The sequence below is a fragment of the Paramisgurnus dabryanus genome, unplaced genomic scaffold (genome assembly GCF_030506205.2).
Source record: "Paramisgurnus dabryanus unplaced genomic scaffold, PD_genome_1.1 h2tg000149l_1_20425__unclustered, whole genome shotgun sequence".
Classification (NCBI taxonomy): domain Eukaryota; kingdom Metazoa; phylum Chordata; class Actinopteri; order Cypriniformes; family Cobitidae; genus Paramisgurnus; species Paramisgurnus dabryanus.
In genome coordinates, this window is record NW_027394076.1 from 8,105 (window position 1) to 20,425 (window position 12,321).

At 36.4% G+C, this 12,321-nt stretch overlaps 1 long non-coding RNA gene across 3 annotated transcripts; it reads left to right on the forward strand.

Annotated features, from left to right (window-relative positions):
• The first annotated feature begins 5,383 nt into the window (after nucleotides 1–5,383).
• On the forward strand, nucleotides 5,384–9,634 carry LOC135764953 (uncharacterized). Of its 3 annotated transcripts, none has more exons than XR_010540366.2 (6): nucleotides 5,384–5,561; nucleotides 6,311–6,332; nucleotides 6,412–6,564; nucleotides 7,066–7,130; nucleotides 7,251–7,349; nucleotides 8,948–9,634. It is a non-coding gene; the product is annotated as an uncharacterized lncRNA (long non-coding RNA). The 3 variants fall into 3 exon arrangements; XR_012336036.1 differs by lacking the exon at nucleotides 6,311–6,332 and adding an exon at nucleotides 8,110–8,217; XR_010540365.2 differs by lacking the exon at nucleotides 6,311–6,332.
• The last annotated feature ends 2,687 nt before the right edge of the window (nucleotides 9,635–12,321 follow it).

Genomic DNA, 12,321 nt, shown 5'->3' on the forward strand with positions numbered 1-12,321 from the left:
TTCCAGCTCAGAAAAGCATTTTTCAAGCGATTTCAACATTTCAGGTTGGATTTTGACTTTTCATGCAAAAGTGCCCAATTCGGCCTAAAATGCCTTCAGGAGCATTCTTATGATGAGAAATGTCGTTTAAAGGCATTTCCAGCTCAGAAAAGCATTTTTCAAGCGATTTCAACATTTCAGGTTGGATTTTGACTTTTCATGCAAAAGTGCCCAATTCGGCCTAAAATGCCTTCAGGAGCATTCTTATGATGAGAAATGTCGTTTAAAGGCATTTCCAGCTCAGAAAAGCATTTTTCAAGCGATTTCAACATTTCAGGTTGGATTTTGACTTTTCATGCAAAAGTGCCCAATTCGGCCAAAAATGCCTTCAGGAGCATTCTTATGATGAGAAATGTCGTTTAAAGTCATTTCCAGCTCAGAAAAGCATTTTTCAAGCGATTTCAACATTTCAGGTTGGATTTTGACTTTTCATGCAAAAGTGCCCAATTCGGCCTAAAATGCCTTCAGGAGCATTCTTATGATGAGAAATGTCGTTTAAAAGCATTTCCAGCTCAGAAAAGCATTTTTCAAGCGATTTCAACATTTCAGGTTGGATTTTGACTTTTCATGCAAAAGTGCCCAATTCGGCCTAAAATGCCTTCAGGCGCATTCTTATGATGATAAATGTCGTTTAAAGGCATTTCCAGCTCAGAAAAGCATTTTTCAAGCGATTTTAACATTTCAGGTTGGATTTTGACTTTTCATGCAAAAGTGCCCAATTCGGCCTAAAATGCATTCAGGAGCATTCTTATGATGAGAAATTTGGTTTAAAGTCATTTCCAGCTCAGAAAAGCATTTTTCAAGCGATTTCAACATTTCAGGTTGGATTTTGACTTTTCATGCAAAAGTGCCCAATTCGGCCAAAAATGCCTTCAGGAGCATTCTTATGATGAGAAATGTCGTTGAAAAGCATTTCCAGCTCAGAAAAGCATTTTTCAAGCGATTTCAACATTTCAGGTTGGATTTTGACTTTTCATGCAAAAGTGCCCAATTCGGCCTAAAATTGCCTTCAGGAGCATTCTTATGATGATAAATGTCGTTTAAAGGCATTTCCAGCTCAGAAAAGCATTTTTCAAGCGATTTTAACATTTCAGGTTGGATTTTGACTTTTCATGCAAAAGTGCCCAATTCGGCCTAAAATGCATTCAGGAGCATTCTTATGATGAGAAATTTGGTTTAAAGGCATTTCCAGCTCAGAAAAGCATTTTTCAAGCGATTTCAACATTTCAGGATGGATTTTGACTTTTCATGCAAAAGTGCCCAATTCGGCCTAAAATGCCTTCAGGAGCATTCTTATGATGAGAAATGTCGTTTAAAGGCATTTCCAGCTCAGAAAAGCATTTTTCAAGCGATTTTAACATTTCAGGTTGGATTTTGACTTTTCATGCAAAAGTGCCCAATTCGGCCTAAAATGCCTTCAGGAGCATTCTTATGATGAGAAATGTCGTTTAAAGGCATTTCCAGCTCAGAAAAGCATTTTTCAAGCGATTTCAACATTTCAGGTTGGATTTTGACTTTTCATGCAAAAGTGCCCAATTCGGCCAAAAATGCCTTCAGGAGCATTCTTATGATGAGAAATGTCGTTTAAAGTCATTTCCAGCTCAGAAAAGCATTTTTCAAGCGATTTCAACATTTCAGGTTGGATTTTGACTTTTCATGCAAAAGTGCCCAATTCGGCCTAAAATGCCTTCAGGAGCATTCTTATGATGAGAAATGTCGTTTAAAAGCATTTCCAGCTCAGAAAAGCATTTTTCAAGCGATTTCAACATTTCAGGTTGGATTTTGACTTTTCATGCAAAAGTGCCCAATTCGGCCTAAAATGCCTTCAGGAGCATTCTTATGATGAGAAATGTCGTTTAAAGGCATTTCCAGCTAAGAAAAGCATTTTTCAAGCGATTTTAACATTTCAGGTTGGATTTTGACTTTTCATGAAAAGTGCCCAATTCGGCCTAAAATGCCTTCAGGAGCATTCTTATGATGAGAAACTTGGTTTAAAGGCATTTCCAGCTCAGAAAAGCATTTTTCAAGCGATTTCAACATTTCAGGTTGGATTTTGACTTTTCATGCAAAAGTGCCCAATTCGGCCTAAAATGCCTTCAGGAGCATTCTTATGATGAGAAATGTCGCTTAAAGGCATTTCCAGCTCAGAAAAGCATTTTTCAAACGATTTCAACATTTCAGGTTGGATTTTGACTTTTCATGCAAAAGTGCCCAATTCGGACAAAAATGCCTTCAGGAGCATTCTTATGATGAGAAATGTCGTTTAAAGGCATTTCCAGCTCAGAAAAGCATTTTTCAAGCGATTTCAACATTTCAGGTTGGATTTTGACTTTTCATGCAAAAGTGCCCAATTCGGCCTAAAATGCCTTCAGGAGCATTCTTATGATGAGAAATGTCGTTTAAAGGCATTTCCAGCTCAGAAAAGCATTTTTCAAGCGATTTCAACATTTCAGGTTGGATTTTGACTTTTCATGCAAAAGTGCCCAATTCGGACAAAAATGCCTTCAGGAGCATTCTTATGATGAGAAATGTAGTTTAAAGGCATTTCCAGCTAAGAAAAGCATTTTTCAAGCGATTTTAACATTTCAGGTTGGATTTTGACTTTTCATGCAAAAGTGCCCAATTCGGCCAAAAATGTCTTCAGGAGCATTCTTATGATGAGAAATTTGGTTTAAAGGCATTTCCAGCTCAGAAAAGCATTTTTCAAGCGATTTCAACATTTCAGGTTGGATTTTGACTTTTCATGCAAAAGTGCCCAATTCGGCCTAAAATGCCTTCAGGAGCATTCTTATGATGAGAAATGTCGTTTAAAGGCATTTCCAGCTCAGAAAAGCATTTTTCAAGCGATTTCAACATTTCAGGTTGGATTTTGACTTTTCATGCAAAAGTGCCCAATTCGGCCAAAAATGCCTTCAGGAGCATTCTTATGATGAGAAATGTCGTTTAAAGGCATTTCCAGCTAAGAAAAGCATTTTTCAAGCGATTTTAACATTTCAGGTTGGATTTTGACTTTTCATGCAAAAGTGCCCAATTCGGCCTAAAATGCCTTCAGGAGCATTCTTATGATGAGAAATGTCGTTTAAAGGCATTTCCAGCTCAGAAAAGCATTTTTCAAGCGATTTCAACATTTCAGGTTGGATTTTGACTTTTCATGCAAAAGTGCCCAATTCGGCCAAAAATGCCTTCAGGAGCATTCTTATGATGAGAAATTTGGTTTAAAGGCATTTCCAGCTCAGAAAAGCATTTTTCAAGCGATTTCAACATTTCAGGTTGGATTTTGACTTTTCATGCAAAAGTGCCCAATTCGGCCTAAAATGCCTTCAGGAGCATTCTTATGATGAGAAATGTCGTTTAAAGGCATTTCCAGCTCAGAAAAGCATTTTTCAAGCGATTTCAACATTTCAGGTTGGATTTTGACTTTTCATGCAAAAGTGCCCAATTCGGCCAAAAATGCCTTCAGGAGCATTCTTATGATGAGAAATGTCGTTTAAAAGCATTTCCAGCTCAGAAAAGCATTTTTCAAGCGATTTCAACATTTCAGGTTGGATTTTGACTTTTCATGCAAAAGTGCCCAATTCGGCCTAAAATGCCTTCAGGAGCATTCTTATGATGATAAATGTCGTTTAAAGGCATTTCCAGCTCAGAAAAGCATTTTTCAAGCGATTTCAACATTTCAGGTTGGATTTTGACTTTTCATGCAAAAGTGCCCAATTCGGCCAAAAATGCCTTCAGGAGCATTCTAATGATGAGAAATGTGTCGTTTAAAGGCATTTCCAGCTCAGAAAAGCATTTTTCAAGCGATTTTAACATTTCAGGTTGGATTTTGACTTTTCATGCAAAAGTGCCCAATTCGGCCTAAAATGCATTCAGGAGCATTCTTATGATGAGAAATTTGGTTTAAAGGCATTTCCAGCTCAGAAAAGCATTTTTCAAGCGATTTCAACATTTCAGGTTGGATTTTGACTTTTCATGCAAAAGTGCCCAATTCGGCCTAAAATGCCTTCAGGAGCATTCTTATGATGAGAAATGTCGTTTAAAGGCATTTCCAGCTCAGAAAAGCATTTTTCAAGCGATTTCAACATTTCAGGTTGGATTTTGACTTTTCATGCAAAAGTGCCCAATTCGGACAAAAATGCCTTCAGGAGCATTCTTATGATGAGAAATGTCGTTTAAAGGCATTTCCAGCTAAGAAAAGCATTTTTCAAGCGATTTTAACATTTCAGGTTGAATTTTGACTTTTCATGCAAAAGTGCCCAATTCGGCCAAAAATGTCTTCAGGAGCATTCTTATGATGAGAAATGTCGTTTAAAGGCATTTCCAGCTCAGAAAAGCATTTTTCAAGCGATTTCAACATTTCAGGTTGGATTTTGACTTTTCATGCAAAAGTGCCCAATTCGGCCAAAAATGCCTTCAGGAGCATTCTTATGATGAGAAATGTCGTTTAAAAGCATTTCCAGCTCAGAAAAGCATTTTTCAAGCGATTTCAACATTTCAGGTTGGATTTTGACTTTTCATGCAAAAGTGCCCAATTCGGCCTAAAATGCCTTCAGGAGCATTCTTATGATGATAAATGTCGTTTAAAGGCATTTCCAGCTCAGAAAAGCATTTTTCAAGCGATTTCAACATTTCAGGTTGGATTTTGACTTTTCATGCAAAAGTGCCCAATTCGGCCAAAAATGCCTTCAGGAGCATTCTAATGATGAGAAATGTCGTTTAAAGGCATTTCCAGCTCAGAAAAGCATTTTTCAAGCGATTTTAACATTTCAGGTTGGATTTTGACTTTTCATGCAAAAGTGCCCAATTCGGCCTAAAATGCATTCAGGAGCATTCTTATGATGAGAAATGTCGTTTAAAGGCATTTCCAGCTCAGAAAAGCATTTTTCAAGCGATTTCAACATTTCAGGTTGGATTTTGACTTTTCATGCAAAAGTGCCCAATTCGGCCTAAAATGCCTTCAGGAGCATTCTTATGATGAGAAATGTCGTTTAAAGGCATTTCCAGCTCAGAAAAGCATTTTTCAAGCGATTTCAACATTTCAGGTTGGATTTTGACTTTTCATGCAAAAGTGCCCAATTCGGCCAAAAATGCCTTCAGGAGCATTCTTATGATGAGAAATGTCGTTTAAAAGCATTTCCAGCTCAGAAAAGCATTTTTCAAGCGATTTCAACATTTCAGGTTGGATTTTGACTTTTCATGCAAAGTGCCCAATTCGGCCAAAAATGCCTTCAGGAGCATTCTTATGATGAGAAATGTCGTTTAAAGGCATTTCCAGCTAAGAAAAGCATTTTTCAAGCGATTTTAACATTTCAGGTTGGATTTTGACTTTTCATGCAAAAGTGCCCCAGCAAGCAATAGCCGTCATTTCAACGTCTCGTTTCAGTATAGACCCGATATAGCCGGGCTGTGCCTAGCCCACTTCTAGCCCAATTAAACTTTAATTTGGTTACATGTGGTTTTTGACAAAATAATTTGTGAGATGGATGCTATTTTATCATGTAAGCAAAGTTAACAGCGATTACAAGGTATTTCTTTTCATTTCTTTAAAGTGTTTTATGCATCGTCTGTACGTAGTCATAATTTAGCTCATAAATAGACCGACTACGAATAAACCACGTTTAGCCCAGAAATAACCATGAATTTAATTACATGTTGTTTTGCCAAAATGATTTATGAGATGTATGATATTTAATAATGTAAACAAAGTTCAAAGCAATTAAGGTATTTTGTTTCATTTCTTTAAAGTGTTTTATGCACCGTCTGTACTTAGCCACTATTTAGCTTACAAATAGACCGACTACGAATAACCCACGTTTAGCCCAGAAATAACCATTAATTTAATTACATGTTGTTTTGCCAAAATGATTTGTGAGATGTATGATATTTAATCATGTAAACAAAGTTCAAAGCAATTAAGGTATTTTGTTTCATTTCTTTAAAGTGTTTTATACACCGTCTGTACTAGCCACTATTTAGCTTACAAATAGACCGACTACGAATAACCCACGTTTAGCCCAGAAATAACCATTAATTTAATTACATGTGGTTTTTGCCAAAATAACTTGTGAGATGTATGGTATTTCATTGTAAGCAAAGTTAACAGGTTTGTTTAATTTATTTAAAGAGTTTTATGCACCGTCGTACATATAGCCACTATTTAGCTCATAAATAGACCGACTACGAACAAACCATGTTTAGCCCAAAATAACCTTGAATTTAATAAAATTTTGTTTTTGACAAAAAATAACTTGCAAAATTTATGATATTTCATCAGGCATGCAAAGACACCAGTGAATGTAAGATGTTTGGTTTTATTTATCTTATCTGAATATCTGCTGTCACGCATAACATTCATTATTTGACCGTATTTCAAAGATAAACAAAATCCAGTTACAACTCCGAACCGCTAGATGGCAGCAGTACACAAACACGAGGCCAAATCTCACGAGAAAGATTTCCGCTGTTTGAAAAGCAACAACATCAGCGAGCAGCCACGAAGAAAGCAATCTACCACACTCGTTTGGTTTTGTAAGTGTTTTTATTATTTTATTTTACATGTGTTTAAAATTGATTTACTTTATTTGTTGTTGGAATCGCGACATTCTTGCGGGTAACTTAACAGTATAACGTAGTAAGTAACCCATGTTTTATAAAACCTAAACAGTACAACCTGCAATGTAATAAAATAGTGGAGGTAAATGAGTCTATGTAACGTTACACTGAAGATCAACATGAGTGATTTGTTGGCTGCTTTTTAGTAACAGCAGTAACTTAGCTAAGTTATTACTGTGTTGATTACAGTAATGTAGGCAGTTTACAATTATGCATGCAGAGATAGATTGTGGGGGAAAGCTATTTTTCCATATGGATTTAACTTACAGGCCTTCAGTTTGTTGGAAAAAAGAGTTTTATTGTGTTAGTGAGGGAAAACTTGCAGGTCAGTGGGCATTAACCTTTAAGGTTGGTAAACACTTGTACACTGAAGCATACAATACTGTACAATTACTGACATAGGCATGTGCTATTCAGGTGTCAAAGCTGTGCGAAACTGGAGGGAGAAACTTGAGAGACCGTGCCGGAAGAATGCTGGACAGGTAAATTCTCTAAACCTGCAATATTAATCAGACATTGTGGTGTCAACACAGTCTTTCATGTGGTCACAAAAAAAATATGTCCGTCTGCAACTGTTAACGACATTGTCTTTTCTATTTTAGAGTTCACTAAAATTCATTAATTTCAAAGTTCAACATGCATGGTGGTGGTCCACTGCAGAAGCAAGCATTTGAAAAAACATCAGTTCTCAGTTATTAAAGGTAAGTGTGTTTTGTATGTAGTTTTAGGCTGAATGGTGTTTCACAAAATAATACTTTTAATATGACATTAGGCTATATGAGGAGTAATTGACGACAGTCCGGTACTGCCTTAATATTTTCTAAATATTAAAAGCCCCAGATTAAATGACTCTTTGCCGATACAACAGTTTACTCATCCATACAATATTGTTTAGATGTTTTATTTTTAGACATTTGACAGGTTTTATGTCAATAAGATTGTATTGTGAATATTTTATGCTTGGCATCTTAAAGGGCAGGGTATTTGATTTTGAAAAATACTAACTTTAGCCTACACGCACCAACCAGAAGCACACTCCTATCTCATTAACCAGTAAGACTGACAAAGTGAATAACATTACCAAAATAACCAACATAAACAACTGTTTTTAATCCGAAATAAATACAGCATGTTTAGAAATTTGAAAAGATAAATATCATTACACTAATTCGTAAAGGAACACAAACTACATAAGCAACAAGTTTCATTAAAATACAATCTGAGTCCATCAAAATAGAATCACACTGCATACCTACCTTTCCAAAAGAAACACTGCAACGACCCTTTCAGACCTGTAGCTGTTTCCATCTTGCAGAAAAGCAGTGAACTTACCAATGTTAATTTGGGTTTTTGCTCTTTGCTCATCCAGATGTTTTTTTTGTTGTTTCAAAATGTCTTTCGTTTTGTAGCTCCTGTGTCAATTCAGCAGGAAGGTTTATTTGATTCTCCCTATTTTTACAGAGCGTGAACAGGTTGTGAAGTGGCATGCAAAACACGTTCACAGAAGAGGGGCAAAAATTTTATGCGTCCAATTATGGGCCGGAATGAGATTCTGGCAGTATGATAACCGTAAGCAAAAATACCACGGTGTTGCGGTATTGCCATTGTGACACTAAAATGTGTTATTTTCAAATGTCTGCATATTAAAACATCAACTTTTCAACTGGACACAATACATTTTATTTTTAAGCAACAAACAACGTTTATGCCAGGTAAAAATAAAGCCTTTAAATGATAATATTCTTTCAATTGTAAATGTAAACATGAATTCAATTACATGATTTAATTCACTTTGTGTAAACACAGTTCATACATTGAAAATGGTATCACAGAAAATTTTTGTGGTTTTTTAAAACCTTGACTCTGAAAATCTCGGTATACCTTCAAACCGGTAACTGGCCCATGCCCACATCCAATTATTGCATTCCGTCAGGGTTCAATGATTTGTTGAACGTTTTTTGGTCCTACGCCTTTTACAGGTGACACAAATATATAAAAATACACATTTAGATCACTTAACATAGTGATTGCTATCAAGACTTGAGGAGACTTTAAACCAGCATAACTAAAATGTTTCTCTGGATCAAAATCAGATACCCTGCCTTTAAGCCTCTTTTGCTAGTTCCAAAATGTCATTAAACACACGCAGAGAAACATGCACTTCTGTTTGTAGTAATGAGAACGGTATGATTACTGTTGCCTGTCAATATTTATATATTACTTTTTCAAAAGAGAATGACTGTCACATGTAACATAAACCAAAAATACTTGTCTCATGCATTCTTTTCATATTTGTCAGATGCTGTGTTGAACAACTTCCCAGCAGCAACAGAACTGGACGTGAAGGATGCAATGGGGGCATTTCAAACAGTCACCAGGGAGCACGGGGGGGGGGGTGTATAGAAATTAGTACAATTAATAAGTTGACGTGAACTGAAGATAGTTTGTTAATGTTTAGATGTTATTTCATTTTTAAAATTGTATTTTGTTATATATGCTTTTATTTTGTTACTGTTTTTATTCTTTTTGTTAAGTAGTTTTTCTTAATTTTGTCTTATCTGAATTTCTATTGTATTAACAATATTTTTTTGTAATAAATTGCATGATTGCATGTTTATGAGAACCTTTTTTAATGGATTAAAAAGAATTCTTTAGCCATTCTTTTGTTGTTTATTAGACACACACGTGTAGTCGTTTAATAGCCGTCTATTTAACGGCTAGTCTATTCTTGGGCTATGATAGACGTCTACTAGATTTTCACTGACAGCCCAAAATTAGCCTTGTTTTAGCCTAGACCCACATTCACCGTCTATTAGACGTATATATGTAGACGTTTAATAGCCGTCTATTTGATGACTAGTCTATTCTTGGGCTATGATAGACGTCTACTAGATTTTCACTGACAGCCCAAAATTAGCCTTGTTTTAGCCTAGACGTCAGGGGGGTGTTTAGACGGCTACTAGACGTCTATTAGCCGCAAAATTGCTTGCTGGGGCCCAATTCGGCCAAAAATGTCTTCAGGAGCATTCTTATGATGAGAAAAGTCGTTTAAAGGCATTTCCAGCTCAGAAAAGCATTTTTCAAGCGATTTCAACATTTCAGGTTGGATTTTGACTTTTCATGCAAAAGTGCCCAATTCGGCCAAAAATGCCTTCAGGAGCATTCTTATGATGAGAAATGTCGTTTAAAAGCATTTCCAGCTCAGAAAAGCATTTTTCAAGCGATTTCAACATTTCAGGTTGGATTTTGACTTTTCATGCAAAAGTGCCCAATTCGGCCTAAAATGCCTTCAGGAGCATTCTTATGATGATAAATGTCGTTTAAAGGCATTTCCAGCTCAGAAAAGCATTTTTCAAGCGATTTCAACATTTCAGGTTGGATTTTGACTTTTCATGCAAAAGTGCCCAATTCGGCCAAAAATGCCTTCAGGAGCATTCTAATGATGAGAAATGTCCGTTTAAAGGCATTTCCAGCTCAGAAAAGCATTTTTCAAGCGATTTTAACATTTCAGGTTGGATTTTGACTTTTTCATGCAAAAGTTGCCCAATTCGGCCTAAAATGCATTCAGGAGCATTCTTATGATGAGAAATGTCGTTTAAAGGCATTTCCAGCTCAGAAAAGCATTTTTCAAGCGATTTCAACATTTCAGGTTGGATTTTGACTTTTCATGCAAAAGTGCCCCAATTCGGCCTAAAATGGCCTTCAGGAGCATTCTTATGATGAGAAATGTCGTTTTAAAGGCATTTCCAGCTCAGAAAAGCATTTTTCAAGCGATTTCAACATTTCAGGTTGGATTTTGACTTTCATGCAAAAGTGCCCAATTCGGCCAAAAATGCCTTCAGGAGCATCTTATGATGAGAAATGTCGTTTAAAAGCATTTCCAGCTCAGAAAAGCATTTTTCAAGCGATTTCAACATTTCAGGTTGGATTTTGACTTTTCATGCAAAAGTGCCCCAATTCGGCCTAAAATGCCTTCAGGAGCATTCTTATGATGATAAATGTCGTTTAAAAGGCATTTCCAGCTCAGAAAAGCATTTTTCAAGCGATTTCAACATTTCAGGTTGGATTTTGACTTTTCATGCAAAAGTGCCCAATTCGGCCAAAAATGCCTTCAGGAGCATTCTAATGATGCAGAAATGTGTCGTTTAAAGGCATTTCCAGCTCAGAAAAGCATTTTTCAAGCGATTTTAACATTTCAGGTTGGATTTTGACTTTTCATGCAAAGTGCCCAATTCGGCCTAAAATGCATTCAGGAGCATTCTTATGATAGAGAAATTTGGTTTAAAGGCATTTCCAGCCCAGGAAAAGCATTTTTCAAGCGATTTCAACATTTCAGGTTGGATTTTGACTTTTCATGCAAAAGTGCCCAATTCGGCCTAAAATGCCTTCAGGTGCATTCTTATGATGAGAAATGTCGTTAAAGGCTTTTCCAGCTCAGAAAAGCATTTTTCAAGCGATTTCAACATTTCAGGTTGGATTTTGACTTTTCATGACAAAAGTGCCCAATTCGGCCAAAAATGCCTTCAGGAGCATTCTTATGATGAGAAATGTCGTTTAAAAGGCATTTCCAGCTAAGAAAGCATTTTTCAAGCGATTTTAAACATTTCAGGTTGGATTTTGACTTTTCATGCAAAAGTGCCCAATTCGGCCTAAAATGCCTTCAGGAGCATTCTTATGATGAGAAATGTCGTTTAAAGGCATTTCCAGCTCAGAAAAGCATTTTTCAAGCGATTTCAACAGTTCAGGTTGGATTTTGACTTTTCATGCAAAAGTGCCCAATTCGGCCAAAAATGCCTTCAGGGCATTCTTATGATGAGAAATGTCGTTTAAAGTCATTTCCAGCTCAGAAAAGCATTTTTCAAGCGATTTCAACATTTCAGGTTGGATTTTGACTTTTCATGCAAAAGTGCCCAATTCGGCCTAAAATGCCTTCAGGAGCATTCTTATGATGAGAAAAGTCGTTTAAAGGCATTTCCAGCTCAGAAAAGCATTTTTCAAGCGATTTCAACAATTCAGGTTGGATTTTGACTTTTCATGCAAAAGTGCCCAATTCGGCCAAAAAATGCCTTCAGGAGCATTCTTATGATGAGAAATGTCGTTTAAAGTCATTTCCAGCTCAGAAAGCATTTTTCAAGCGATTTCAACATTTCAGGTTGGATTTTGACTTTTCATGCAAAAGTGCCCAATTCGGCCTAAAATGCCTTCAGGAGCATTCTTATGATGAGAAATGTCGTTTAAAAGCATTTCAGCTCAGAAAAGCATTTTTCAAGCGATTTCAACATTTCAGGTTGGATTTGACTTTTTCATGCAAAAGTGCCCAATTCGGCCTAAAATGCCTTCAGGCGCATTCTTATGATGATAAATGTCGTTTAAAGGCATTTTCCAGCTCAGAAAAGCATTTTTCAAGCGATTTTTAACATTTCAGGTTGGATTTTGACTTTTCATGCAAAAGTGCCAATTCGGCCTAAAATGCATTCAGGAGCATTCTTATGATGAGAAATTTGGTTTAAAAGGCATTTCCAGCTCAGAAAAGCATTTTTCAAGCGATTTCAACATTTCAGGATGGATTTTGACTTTTCATGCAAAAGTGCCCATTTCGGCCTAAAATGCCTTCAGGAGCATTCTTATGATGAGAAATGTCGTTTAAAGGCATTTCCAGCTCAGAAAAGCATT